Source organism: Lissotriton helveticus, chromosome 2_1, assembly GCF_964261635.1.
Source record: "Lissotriton helveticus chromosome 2_1, aLisHel1.1, whole genome shotgun sequence".
Classification (NCBI taxonomy): Eukaryota; Metazoa; Chordata; class Amphibia; order Caudata; family Salamandridae; genus Lissotriton; species Lissotriton helveticus.
The window spans coordinates 1,460,656,644-1,460,669,150 of record NC_136059.1 but is presented as its reverse complement, the minus strand read 5'-3'; the positions used below and the strand labels follow the sequence as shown (position 1 = coordinate 1,460,669,150).

Genomic DNA, 12,507 nt, shown 5'->3' with positions numbered 1-12,507 from the left:
CGTTCGGGGAGGAGATTATTGTCCAAGCTGGGGGGGTCCCGCACAGATGACCCTAGTCTCTTTAGGAGACAGTGAGATGGTCTCAGAGGCTCAGCTGCCTAGGAACACTAAGAAATATGGGCAGCGAGTGACCGTCAATGACCAAAAGGTGGAGGCTCTTAGAGATACAGGAGCCTGTGTGACAGCTGTCAAGTGTCACCTGGTGTCTCAAGAGCAGATTGTCCCTCATGCATTTTTCCGAGATATTAACGCCAACATCACAGAGAGTCATTGTCCAATGGCTCAGGTTCCCTTCGTGTGTGGTGGGGGGTTCTCTGGTACTCTTCCGGTAGCTGTGGGCCCGCCATGCCTGTTGACTGTTTGTTTGGAAATGATTTGGAGAGCTACCCTTGGTAAAAGGTGCAAAAAACAACTCACTTGAAGATGGTTGGACTGCCTGACTGGGCGTGCGTGACCACCTGGTCAATGTCAGCCAGTAGGGGTTCTCAAGAGGACCTGGAGCCTGGGAGGGAGGCCCAGGAAACTGCAGAAGAGAGAAGTGGCGAGGGGCATGGGAAACCAGCCCCCGTAGTTCCCACGGCCTAGGAGGAGGTAGACCCTGAGGGGGATGTCCTGGAGCCTACCGGGGAACAGACATTCTGAACTGGGAGATCTGCCTGAGCTGACCCATTGGCAGCAACAAGGAGGTCCCTCCAGGGAACACTTCTGCAAGGAGCAGAGAGAGTGCCCTTCTTTTGTGGGCTTGCGGCAACAGGCTGTAAGCCAGGCAGCAGGTGATCAGTCAGGATCACATTGGATCTACTGGGAGAAAGGTCTCCTGTATAGTGAGCCTAAGGTTTCTGAACCTGGGTCAGCCCGTGTGCTGGTGGTACCCCAGAAGTTCAGAGCCTTCCTACTGGGGCTGGCTCATGATGTGCCATTAGCAGGACATTTGAGGCAGGACAACACCTTTGAGAGGCTTGTCACACACTTTCATTGGCCCCAAATGCGCAAAAGTTCTGATACTCATTGCAAGACTTGTCAGACTTGCCAGGCAAGTGGAAAGAGTGGGAGGAAGCACAAGGCTCCTCTCCAGCCATTCCCTGTGGTCAGTACCCCCTTAGAGCGCGTGGGGATCGACATTGTGGGGCCACAGGACCCCAAGACAGCCAAGAGCAACAGGTTCATCCTGGTCTTGGTGGACCATGCCACCCGGTACCCGGAATCCATACATCTGAGGACAGTGACGGTCCCCGTGGTGGGACGAGCACTGATGGGAATTTTCTCCTGAGTGGGATTCCCTCGCGAGGTAGTGTCTGACCGGGAGACCAACTTCATTTCCAAGTATATGAAGTCCCTGTGGCAGAGTGCGGTGTAACTTACAAGTTCACCACTCCTTACCACCCCCAAGGACATGGGTTGGTTGAAAGGTTCAACCGGACCCTGAAGGGCATGATTATGGGTCTTGAGGAACCCATGAGGCGTAAGTGGGACGTCCTCTTACCATGCCTGTTGTTTGCATACCAGGAGGTGCCACAGAAATCTCTAGGGTTCAGTCCCTTTGAGCTTTTCTATGGACACCCGGGCAGAGGACCTCTGAGTTTGGTTAAAGAAGGCTGGGAGCAATCTCCCAAGAAACCTTCCCAGGATGTATATAGCTACATGCTGGCCTTCAGGAACCAGACTAGGCGTTTCAGGCAACTCACTAAGGCGAATCTGGAAGCCAGCCAGGAGGAGATGAAGCGCTGGTATGACCAGAATGCCACTCTGGTAAAGCTTCAACCTGGCCAGAAAGTGTGGGTCATGGCCCCAGTGGAGCCCTGTGCGCTCCAAGATAAGTGGACTGGACCATTTGAGGTTGAGGAGCGCAAGAGTCCAGTTACCTACTTGGTGGACTTGCGTTCTCCTAGGAACCCCTTGAGGGTCCTACATGTCAACCGCCTTAAGCCCCACTTAGAGAGGTCTGAAGTGGGCATGCTCTTGGCAACAGATGCTGGGATGGAGGAGGAGACTGAGCCTCTTCCTGACGTCCTTTCAGCCTCAGAGCAAGATGGGTCAGTGGATGGTGTTAACTTCTCTTCCACCCTGACCCCTGAGCAACAGAATGACTGCCGCCAGTTGCTGGGACAGTTTTCTGATCTGTTTTCCCTGGTTCCTGGTGTCACAGATTGGTGCGTCCATGATGTGGACACAGGAGACAGCTTATCTGTGAAGCACAAGTCTTACAGGGTAACTGACAGGGTGAGGGCTTGCATCAAAGAGGAGGTCTCAAAGATGCTTGCACTAGGGGTGATTGAGTCCTCAAGCAGTCCTTGGGCCAACCCAGTGGTCTTGGTCCCGAAGGCTGCAGCGCCGGGTGCCACACCCGAACTCCGGTTCTATGTGGACTACAGAAGGCTCAATTCAGTCACAAAGACTGACGCGCACCCCATCCCCAGAGCTGATGAGCTCATTGATTGGCTAGGGGCTGCACTGTACATCAGCACGTTTGATTTGACGTCCGGGTACTGGCAGATCGCCTTGACTGATGGGGCAAAGGAGAGGTCAGGATTCTCCACACCAGATGGGCATTTTCAGTTCCGTGTTATGCCCTTTGGGATGAAGAATGCCCCTGCCACCTTTCAGAGGTTGGTCAACCAGGTGTTGGTTGGACTGGATGAGTTCAGTGCCGCCTACCTGGATGACATCGCAGTGTTCAGTGCCAGTTGGGAGAAACATCTGCGCCACCTCCGGGAATTGTTGATGGCACTGCGAAAGGCAGGCCTCACGATCAAGACGAGTAAGTGCCAGATCGGGCAGTGTTCTGTGGTGTACTTGGGACACCAAGTTGGGAGCGTCCAGGTGGCGCCCCTACAACCCAAGATTGAAACCATCCTGGCTTGGGAGCCACCCAAAACCCAGACAGAGGTGAGAACCTTTTTAGGACTCACAGGGTATTACAGGAGGTTTGTCAAGGGCTATGGCAACATTGTTGCACCCTTGACAGAGCTGACTTCCAGGAAGCAGCCCAAGAAAGTGATTTGGACTGACACCTGTCAGAAAGTCTTTGAGGCCCTGAAAGCTGCCATGTGCACGGCGCCCGTGCCCCTGGCCTCCAACTTCTCAAGAGAGGTCGTTTTCCAGACAAGACGAATCAGAGCATGGTGTGGGGGTTGTTGAATGAAGAGGGCTTAGATCAACCTGTAGCCTTTATCAGTAGAAGGTTACTTCCACGGGAACAGAGGTGGAGTGCTATTGAGCGTGAGGCATTTGCTGTGGTCTGGGCACTGAAGAAGCTGAGACCATACCTGTTTGGGACTCACTTCCGGGTTCAGACAGACCACAGACCCCTCTGATGGTTGATGCAGATGAGGGGTGAGAATCCAAAGCTGTTGAGGTGGTCCATCTCCCTACAGGGGATGGACTTTACGGTGGAACACCGCCCTGGAAAAGAACACACCAACGCTGATGGTCTGTCCAGATTTTTCCGCCTTAGTGAAGAGAACACCCAGGAGTTAGGGTAGTTCTCCCCACTATTCAGCTGGAGGGGACACTTGTTAGACCTGGCACCATTGGCGTGGGTCTCCCTTCCATTTTTTGCTGTTGCCTCGTGTGTTTTTGCTGGGTTAGATGCTTTGGGCACTGTGCCACTGCTACCCAGTGCCACAGTGCAAGTGCTCCCTATTGTAAATTGATGTGTTAATCAGTGGTTTGATGTTTGCCTATTTTGGTTTACTTGTCAGACCCTAGTCTAGTGCTCTGATTGTGCCCAGGGCGTGTAAATCCAAATGCTGCTATTGTGCCTGCAGCACTGGTTGTGCCACCCACAGACGCAGCCTTGTAAAATGTGTCCAAGGTCTGCCATTGCAGAGCCTGCGTGCAGACTGGTACTGTCATGCTGACTGGGCAAGTGCACAAACTTGCCAGTCCCTAAACCTTACCTTTTCTTCATATTTATCACCCCTATGGTAGGCCCAAGGGCAGGGTGCATTGTAAGTATAAGTTAGGACAAGCCCTGATGAGTGTGGCATGTCCTAATAGTGAATTACAGTCTTTTATGTTTTTCACTATTGCAAGGCTACCTGTTCTCCATAGGCCAGAATGGGCTGTTAGAATTGTTACACTTTATAATCCTAACAGGCTCAGAGAACATGGTAGAAATTCGAGTTTAGTATGCCTGAACTCAGAATAATAAAATACATCTTGTAGTGAAGTTTATTTTAATATTCTGTGTTTGCAAATACCACTTTTAGAAAGTAGGTATTTGCTTGTCTAAAAATTCAAACCTGCCTCTGCTAGTTTGTGTATTCCTATGTCTGGTTTCTGTGAGTGACAGGGCTGGGGAATTCCAGGAGACAGGCTGAGTTACCCAGTGGTGAATAGAGAGATCTGCATCTTGATGGGAGGGAGGAGTGCACCTGAACTCTGAATAGGGCTGTGCCAGCCTTCCACAATGCTGGCTCCACCCCCTGGGAAGCGGCTGATGTCTCTGCCCTGCACACTGAAAGAAGAGAAAGAGTCCTGCAAACAGAGTGCTCCAGGACTGTACTTGCCTTCCACAATGCTGGCTCCACCTCCTGTGGGGCGTCTGATGTGCATGCCCTGCACTGGGAAAGGAAAGGAGACGTCTGCTAAACAGAGTGCTTTAGAACTGGTTTGGACTGGGCAAAGGCCCCTCTCCCCTCAGAGAACAAAGGATTTCTGTGTATAAATATTGGGACCATGCTCCCATGAAATTAGATCACTTTGGACTACAAGAAGAAACCTTTACTGAGGAGAGGAACCTGAAGAAACTGAGGAGAGACTATTGCCAAGCTGAAGTGCTGCTTGGGGGATTGGACTGCAGTGGTTGTCTTACTTCCAAAGGAAGGAGAAAGGAACTTTGTAACTTTGCTTTCAACTTGTAAAGGATCTCCAAGGGCTTGGAAAAGAGCTTGCCTCCTGCTGAAGTATCAGGGACAACAGACCAGGCACTGCCCGTGCCGGGCGTTATACTGGGGAGGTGACGTCAGGCAGGGGAGGGTCAGGGTGGGGGGTTGTAAAATGCGGGATATGCATCATTAGAGGTAAGTACCGATCAAAATAAATAAAATGAATTTCGTTGCCCACGCTGCATCACATTTGGCGATGCAGCGTGGGCAACGAAATTCATTTTATTTATTTGTATCGGTATTTACCTCTCATGGTCCATATCCCGCATTTTACAACCCCCCGCCCTGACACTCCCTTGCCTGACGTCACCGCCCCAGTATAACTCCCGGCACGGGCCGTGCCTGCAACAGACTTCACCCCCCAGCTCCCCAGAGTACTTTTGGAAGTACCAGCTGATGATTTGGGCCTCCTGAGGAACTGCGTGTCGCAAGGAGCTGGAAGCGCGACTCAACCAGAAGAAGCGTGTCGCCGTGCCTGTGCCTGCCGTCGAAACTCCGGAGAAAGGAGGGTGTCGCTGCTGGAACTGTCGCACTGCTCCGTATCGGAGAGAAGCGTGCCGCAACGAAGAGGAAGCGTGTCGCCGTCACTGCTGCTGCCGTCGCAACTCCGAAGGAGGGTGTCGCTGCAGAAGCTGTCGCACTGCACCGCATCAGGAGAAGAATCTCGCAATGAGGTCGGAGCGTGATGCCATAGCTGTGCCTGCCGTCGCAACTCCGGAGAAGGAGGGTGTCGCCGCTGGAACTGTCGAACTGCACTGCACTGCATCAATCAAGAGCACCTCGCATCCCCGAGAAGCGCACTGCCATCGGAGCTGATGCCGTCGCATCTTGAATGTCACCGCTGTAGTTGTCGCATCGAGCGGAAACTTCATGCATTGTGGCAGAAGAGCGTCACCGCTGGAGCTGCTGCCATAGCATCTTGGATGTCCCCGCTGTAGTCCACGCATCAGACTGAGAACTTCTCGCATCCCCGAGAAGTGTGCCGCATCTGGAAGATCTTCACGTCTTCATTTCTTTGTATCTGAACTTTGCCGCATTTCCCATCGCTGCGACATTGCTTGTCGTGGAAGCGCAACGCAACTTAAGGTACATTGACGCAGAGTGTCGTATCTAAGAAGTGAACTGAACTAAGCTTAACCGCTACCGCGTTTTCCCGCTGTGCGCTGATTTTTAAAAATCGTGCTGTTTATGACAAAGCCAGCTCGTCATCCGCGTAGCGCAGGTAACGCCCATGACGAGCTGGCTTTGTCATTAGCGTCGAAGGGGTTAAATCTACCATCTTAAAGTAATCATAGTGTGTATTTTTGTCGTTTATGGTCTTGTGGTAACTCTATACAAAGTCTACTTATTTTTTATATAAAACCTGTGTGGTGTCCATTTGTAGTGTTGTCACTCGGTTACTGTATGTGGTCACAACTGCTTAACTTACAAACGCCTCTGAAATAAGCCTTGACTGCTCGCGCCACGCAACCTAGAAGGAGAGCAGGGGTTATTTTAGGAGTGTAATCCCCCTGTCCTGACTAGAGGAGAGGGTTTCTATTTGTCACAAGTACCTACCTGTGCCAACCAGAGACCCCCAAATCAAACAAATGCAAACCTGGGCAAACAATAGGAAATTGCCAAGATAATCTTTTGTTGTAAATTGAACGCAAAGAGTAATACATTGACAGCATGTATCACTGATCATAAATGTTTGATCTTCCTGCTGCTACACATCAATATGAACATACTCATAAGAAATAATGACCAATCAAATAAAGATGAGTCTATCCCTCATTCACTGGCACACACAAATACCAGTGCCATGCATCTGACCCCGCCTCATTCCATTGTAGTCTAATTTTCTTCACTACTGCCAAACAATACAGTATGGAGCTACTTGACCTTCTTCAGTAGCCTGCCCATCTATGGTTGATCTTGCATACCCCATGGCCTATAGATTAATTATGGAGAGGGGGCCCAGGGCCGCTTTTGGCACTGGGGGCGCCCATGGCGACAATGTTTTTTGGCGGCCTCTAATGACCACCTCCGCCAGTGAAGTTTTCCCAGTTAATATATATTAATTTATTTGTGAATATATTCTTTTTATAATTGTTGTATATATTTTGAACTCATACATTTTATTTCTGACATTTAAATTGTGATTATTATGGTATATATATCTATATATATAACAACCAGTTCATGAGGAAGAGAGGCTCTGACACAGCACGTCAACTGTTGAACCACTGTTCATTCCAGAAGTTTAGCCAAAGTGACGCGTTCTGGCCGCGGCACCGGCCTTTTTCACACAAACAGGGCGCCAAATTGGGATCATCTTATATAATGTCAAACAGAGCACGTGACGCATGGTATGAAAAAACGCTGCAAATGCAGCTGTCTTTTAAATTTGATTTGATCAGTATCAACGTAGTTTAACATTGTCCATGGCAACCCCGTAACTGTTAAAAATACCAAAAGTACTGCATGGTATAAATGCAATACCTCTAGTGACTGCACACATCGATGTTTACTACGGGAAGACCCCTGGTTAACTACCTAAGACCAGTGTCGGGTCTTCGCAGTGAACCTTTAATTCATGCAACACACCCAGCAGTGCACAAGAATGACGCAGAAATCATTGAATCCGGGTCGCGCTCAGTGCCTGGTGTAAATACAGCGTGCCCAAAACAATTCTTAAAAGAACGGAACATTATAAACATTTGAAATTCATCCGTGCTCATTTGGAGGCGTTACACTTTATGCGTGCAAGTAACAAAAGCTTCTTTCTCCACTCCTGCTTCCAAGCGCCGCCGCCAACAAAATATCAAATGTAAAATTTAGCCCACCTGGTTTGTGACTGTATTGCGCCCATACATCCGAATCGAAACAAAGGACGCGAAAAGTTTCCGGCGGTGCTAGCAACCCCGTCTTCTCAGCAAATGCCGCGAGCCCCTCTCCCAAGTGCTCCAATTACCACGACGTGCTACACCTGCAGTCTCGGCTCTCGAGCGCCTTCCGATGCTCCGGCTGCAGGCAGCCTTCAGTGAACCTAGGAACAGCTCGGGGGGCTATGTATTATATTTTAGTGAATTTAAAATTTTTAAGCGTATACTTTATGAACTACCTGGCTAACTGCAGTCCGATCGCTCTGAGATCCTGCACGTTAAGGGACAACGCTGTCAATAAAAGATTCGCTTGAAATTAAATCATTTCCCTTGACCATCAGTACCATGTTCACCGTGGACTGGACTAGGCACGATTGATTACAACTGCCCATCGTTTACCAACTATTTTTGGATTGAATTTCCACCTTGAGCAGATAATTCTCATCTTGAGGTGCATCGCCCAACTGATCTGGAATTGCGACACCTTCTAATTTTAATTGGTGCTTCCCTGCCCCACCCCTTCCCTACAACCGTCCTGAAGAAGACCCGCAGCAGAGGTCGTGACCTTCCCTTATTGCGCCAGGGTCGAAACGTCGACGATCCCCCCAGTTACTCCTTTAAGCCTACACCTGCCCCTTCCTGTCCCCTTGTATATTATTGTATATAGATTGTAAATGGGTAGGCTTTACATGTGCAATGTACATATAATTTCTCTGTTGCACTAAATTACCTTGAAATCCTTTTCCTTCACTTGAGCACCAACTTTGTTTTCTTTCCTTTCTTTCTTTGCTCAAATTTTATGAATTTGTAAATAAATTGCAGTAGAAATTGTCGTATACATTGTTGTGTTGGGTTTCCTGTTTTCTTGAGCTGAATTAAGCCAATAATACATCTCCTTGTGTTTGTATGTTCAGATTTAGTCTGATTTTGTTTTTTGATTGTGAAGAAATAATATTCATATCATTAATTGTGCTTAAATTGTGTATCTAGGACCACTTTTTTCATATATATATACAGTTACCCAGGTCCTATTGATCTTTTGGGTCTACCCCATTGTTATCAATGACACCTGCAGTCTCGGCTCTCGAGCGCCTTCCGATGCTCCGGCTGCAGGCAGCCTTCAGTGAACCTAGGAACAGCTCGGGGGGCTATGTATTATATTTTAGTGAATTTAAAAATTTTAAGCGTATACTTTTATAGAATAATTATCGTATGTATTTATTAATATTATTATAGAACTGTTTTTTTTAATTTGCACGTTTTTCAAGATTGAAATAAAAAATAATTAAATGTATATATTTTTTCTTTATTTATTGGCATTTTGATATATCAAACAGTACAATAGAAACAGTCATGCTTTCGGGAGAAACAGTGACACGTGTATCAAGCCGAAGGATATATTTGTGCTGGAAGGCATATCAGTGGAGATACAGTTACAGTAAAGCCGTCAACAGGGTTCAAGTCATCAGAGAGTAATGTAGTAAGTTATGGTTTACACGTTCTCAAACAGAGACAGAATAAAGGTGAGGGACATTGAGTTAAAGGGTTTAGCATATCTAACTGTGGACCCCGATACCAATGGAGTAATTTTATCCGTCCCAGGCGGATCAGCTTCTCTTCGGAGGAAGGCAGTGAAGGGATCCCAAATATCCTTGGGGTATGTTCTAAGTGATATGAGTTCCCAATATGCGAAGAACTGCTCCATACAGTAGGACACGTCAGATAGCCAGGTTGTAATCGTTGTGGTTGGCTTTCTGCCCCAGTGTATTTCAGTGGTGGCTGGTTACATTTGAATGTGGTGAGACAGACAAGTTTGGGATGGGTGACCTGTGGTGAGTGGGCCTAGCGCGCGAGCTCGACTGTTGTCAGGGGGTTCTGAGAAGTTTCCCCCCCAAGAATTCTTTTTTTAAAAAAGAGTTGCAAATGGTGCATTTCAAACAAATTTGAGAAAGCAAGAAGTTAAGGCAATTAAAGAAGTTCCTTTAATTAATCATAAAAATGGGGACTCCTCACCATGATTCGCACTTTTCCTATCTACCAAAACAATAATAGGAATGCTTTGAAATAGGCTAAACCACATTGATATCAATTCCTACACACTAAACGAGTGTCTTGTCAGCATATACCCACAGTAGCTACGCAATGCACACAAGTCAAGAGCAGCAGCAACTGAAATTCGTTCTGCGCACACTTGAAGAAAAGCTTAAATGAACTAATTCAAAGACGTCTTTTAACCCTTTCCAAGCGTTGGACGGCCCCTGGCCATCCGATGTCACGGTGGGCGTGTGCGGAGGGCGGCCGGGGGCTGTCCTGACGACACCAAGTCATAAATCACCCGCAACGTGGCGGAATTCCAGCCGCAGTCAACGGGTTAAACCATACCAAAAGTCCATCCCTGTGACTGCACACTTCCCTGCCTTTTTAGGTCTCGCCTATAGGTGAGATTATAGTAAGCGGAAAAGAAAAGTCTACTTAGCTGCGGATCACATACAGATCATGTGAGCTATGCGCGTGCACCTCATCGCCAGCCACATCACACACCACCATTTATCTGTGCCTCAGCATTAGACTTCAAAGGCTGCCGCTCCACCTCCCCCGCCATCAGACTTGAAAGGAAGGCACTCGAGACCTTTTTTTTTCTACATGGCTTGTTACTTATTTCCTGTCGTTCTCTGGCTCACATTTTACTTTCTTCTCTGACTCATGCTTTTTTCGTCGGATCGTGCATTTCTTTCCCCACTCTTTTGACTGCTAGTGCTTTTTTCCCCACTCTTGTCGGCTCAAGCATTTTTCCCCCACTCTTTTGTCAGATCGAGAATCTCCTCCCCCACTCTTTCGTTGGCTCGTGCTCCCCCCACACTTTTTAAGTGCATTTTTCCCTCACGCCTGACACTGCTGCACGACTCACACTGTTGCACGCCTCACACTGCTGCACGCCACACACTGCTGCACGCCACACACTGCTGCACGCCTCACACTCCTGCACGCTGCTGCATTACTCACACTGCTGCATGCTGCACACTGCTGCACACCTCACACTGCTGCATGCCTCATACTGCTGCACGCCTCACACTGCTGCACACCTCACACTGCTGCACACCTCACACTGCTGCACGCCTCACACTGCTGCATGCCAAACACTGCTGCACACCACACACTACTGCACGCCACATACTGCTGCACGCCTCACACTCCTGCACACTGCACACTGCTGCATTACTCACACTGCCACACGCCTCACACTGCTGCACGCCTCACACTGCTGCCGGCCTCATACTGCTGCACGCCTCACACTGCTGCATGCCTCACACTGCTGTACGCCTCACACTGCCGCATGCCTCACACTGCTGCATGCTGTACACTGCTGCAGGACACACTGCTGTACGCCACACACTGCCGCACATCTCACACTGCCGCACACCTCACAATGCTGCACGCTTCACACTGCTGCATGCTGCACACTGCTGCACGCCTCACACTGCTGCATGCCTCACACTGCTGCACGCCACACTGCTGCACGCCACACCCTGCTGCACACCACACCCTGCCACGCCGCACACTACTGCATGCCACACACTGCTGCACGCCTCACACTGCTGCACACCTCACACTGCTGCATTACTCACACTGCTGCATGCTGCACACTGCTGCACGCCGCACACTGCTGCACGCCTCACACTGCTGCATGCTGCACACCACTGCACAACACACTGCTGCATGCCACACACTGCTGCATGCCACACACTGCTGCACGCCACACACTGCTGCACACCTCACACTGCTGCACGCCTCACACTGCTGCATGCTGCACAATGCTGCATGACACACTGCTGCACGCAACACACTGCTGTATGCCACACACTAATGCACGCCACACACTGCTGCATGCCACACACTGCTGCATTCCACATACTGCTGCACATCTTACACTGCTGCAAGCCTCACACTTCTGCACGCCACACACTGCTGCATGCCTCACACTGCTGCAGGCCTCACACTGCTGCACGCCTCAATCTGCTACATGCCTCACACTGCTGCACGCCTCACACTGCTGAACGCCACACACTGCTGCATGCCTCACACTGCTGCACACCTCACAGTGCTACATGCTGCACACTGCTGCATGCTGCACACTGCTGCACGCCACACACTACTGCACGCCACACACTACTGCATGCCACACACTTCTGCACGCCTCACACTGCTGCATGCCTCACACTGCCTCATGCTGCACACTGCTGCATGTCTCACACTGCTGCACGCCTCACACTGCTGCACATCTCACACTGCTGCACGTCTCACACTGCTGCATGACTCACACTGCTGCACACGGCTGCATTACTCACACTGCTGCATGCTGCACACTGCTGCGCGCCACACACTGCTGCACGCCACACACTGCTGCATGCCTCACGCTGCTGCATGCCTCACACTTCTGCATGCCTCACACTGCTGCACACCTCACACTGCTGCACACCAAACACTGCTGCATGCCACACACTGCTAAACGCCTCACACTGCTGCACACCTCACACTGCTGCACGCCACACACTGCTGCACGCCACACACTGCTGCACGCCACACACTGCTAAAGCCTCACATTGCTGCACACCTCACACTGCTGCATGCCTCACACTGCTACACGCTGCACACTGCTGCATTACTCACAATGCTGCATGCTGCACACTGCCGCATGCCTCACACTGCTGCACGCCTCACACTGCTGCATTACTCACACTGCTGCATGCCGC

At 49.8% G+C, this 12,507-nt stretch overlaps 1 long non-coding RNA gene across 1 annotated transcript in view; it reads right to left on the bottom strand.

Annotated features, from left to right (window-relative positions):
* Positions 1 to 7,823, bottom strand: part of LOC144819799 (uncharacterized) — a 127,789-nt gene extending 119,966 nt beyond the window's left edge. Inside the window, exon 1 of the long non-coding RNA XR_013607572.1 lies at positions 7,718 to 7,823. This is a non-coding gene — a long non-coding RNA (uncharacterized LOC144819799). The remainder of the gene's footprint in view (positions 1 to 7,717) is intronic.
* Positions 7,824 to 12,507: the final 4,684 nt, after the last annotated feature.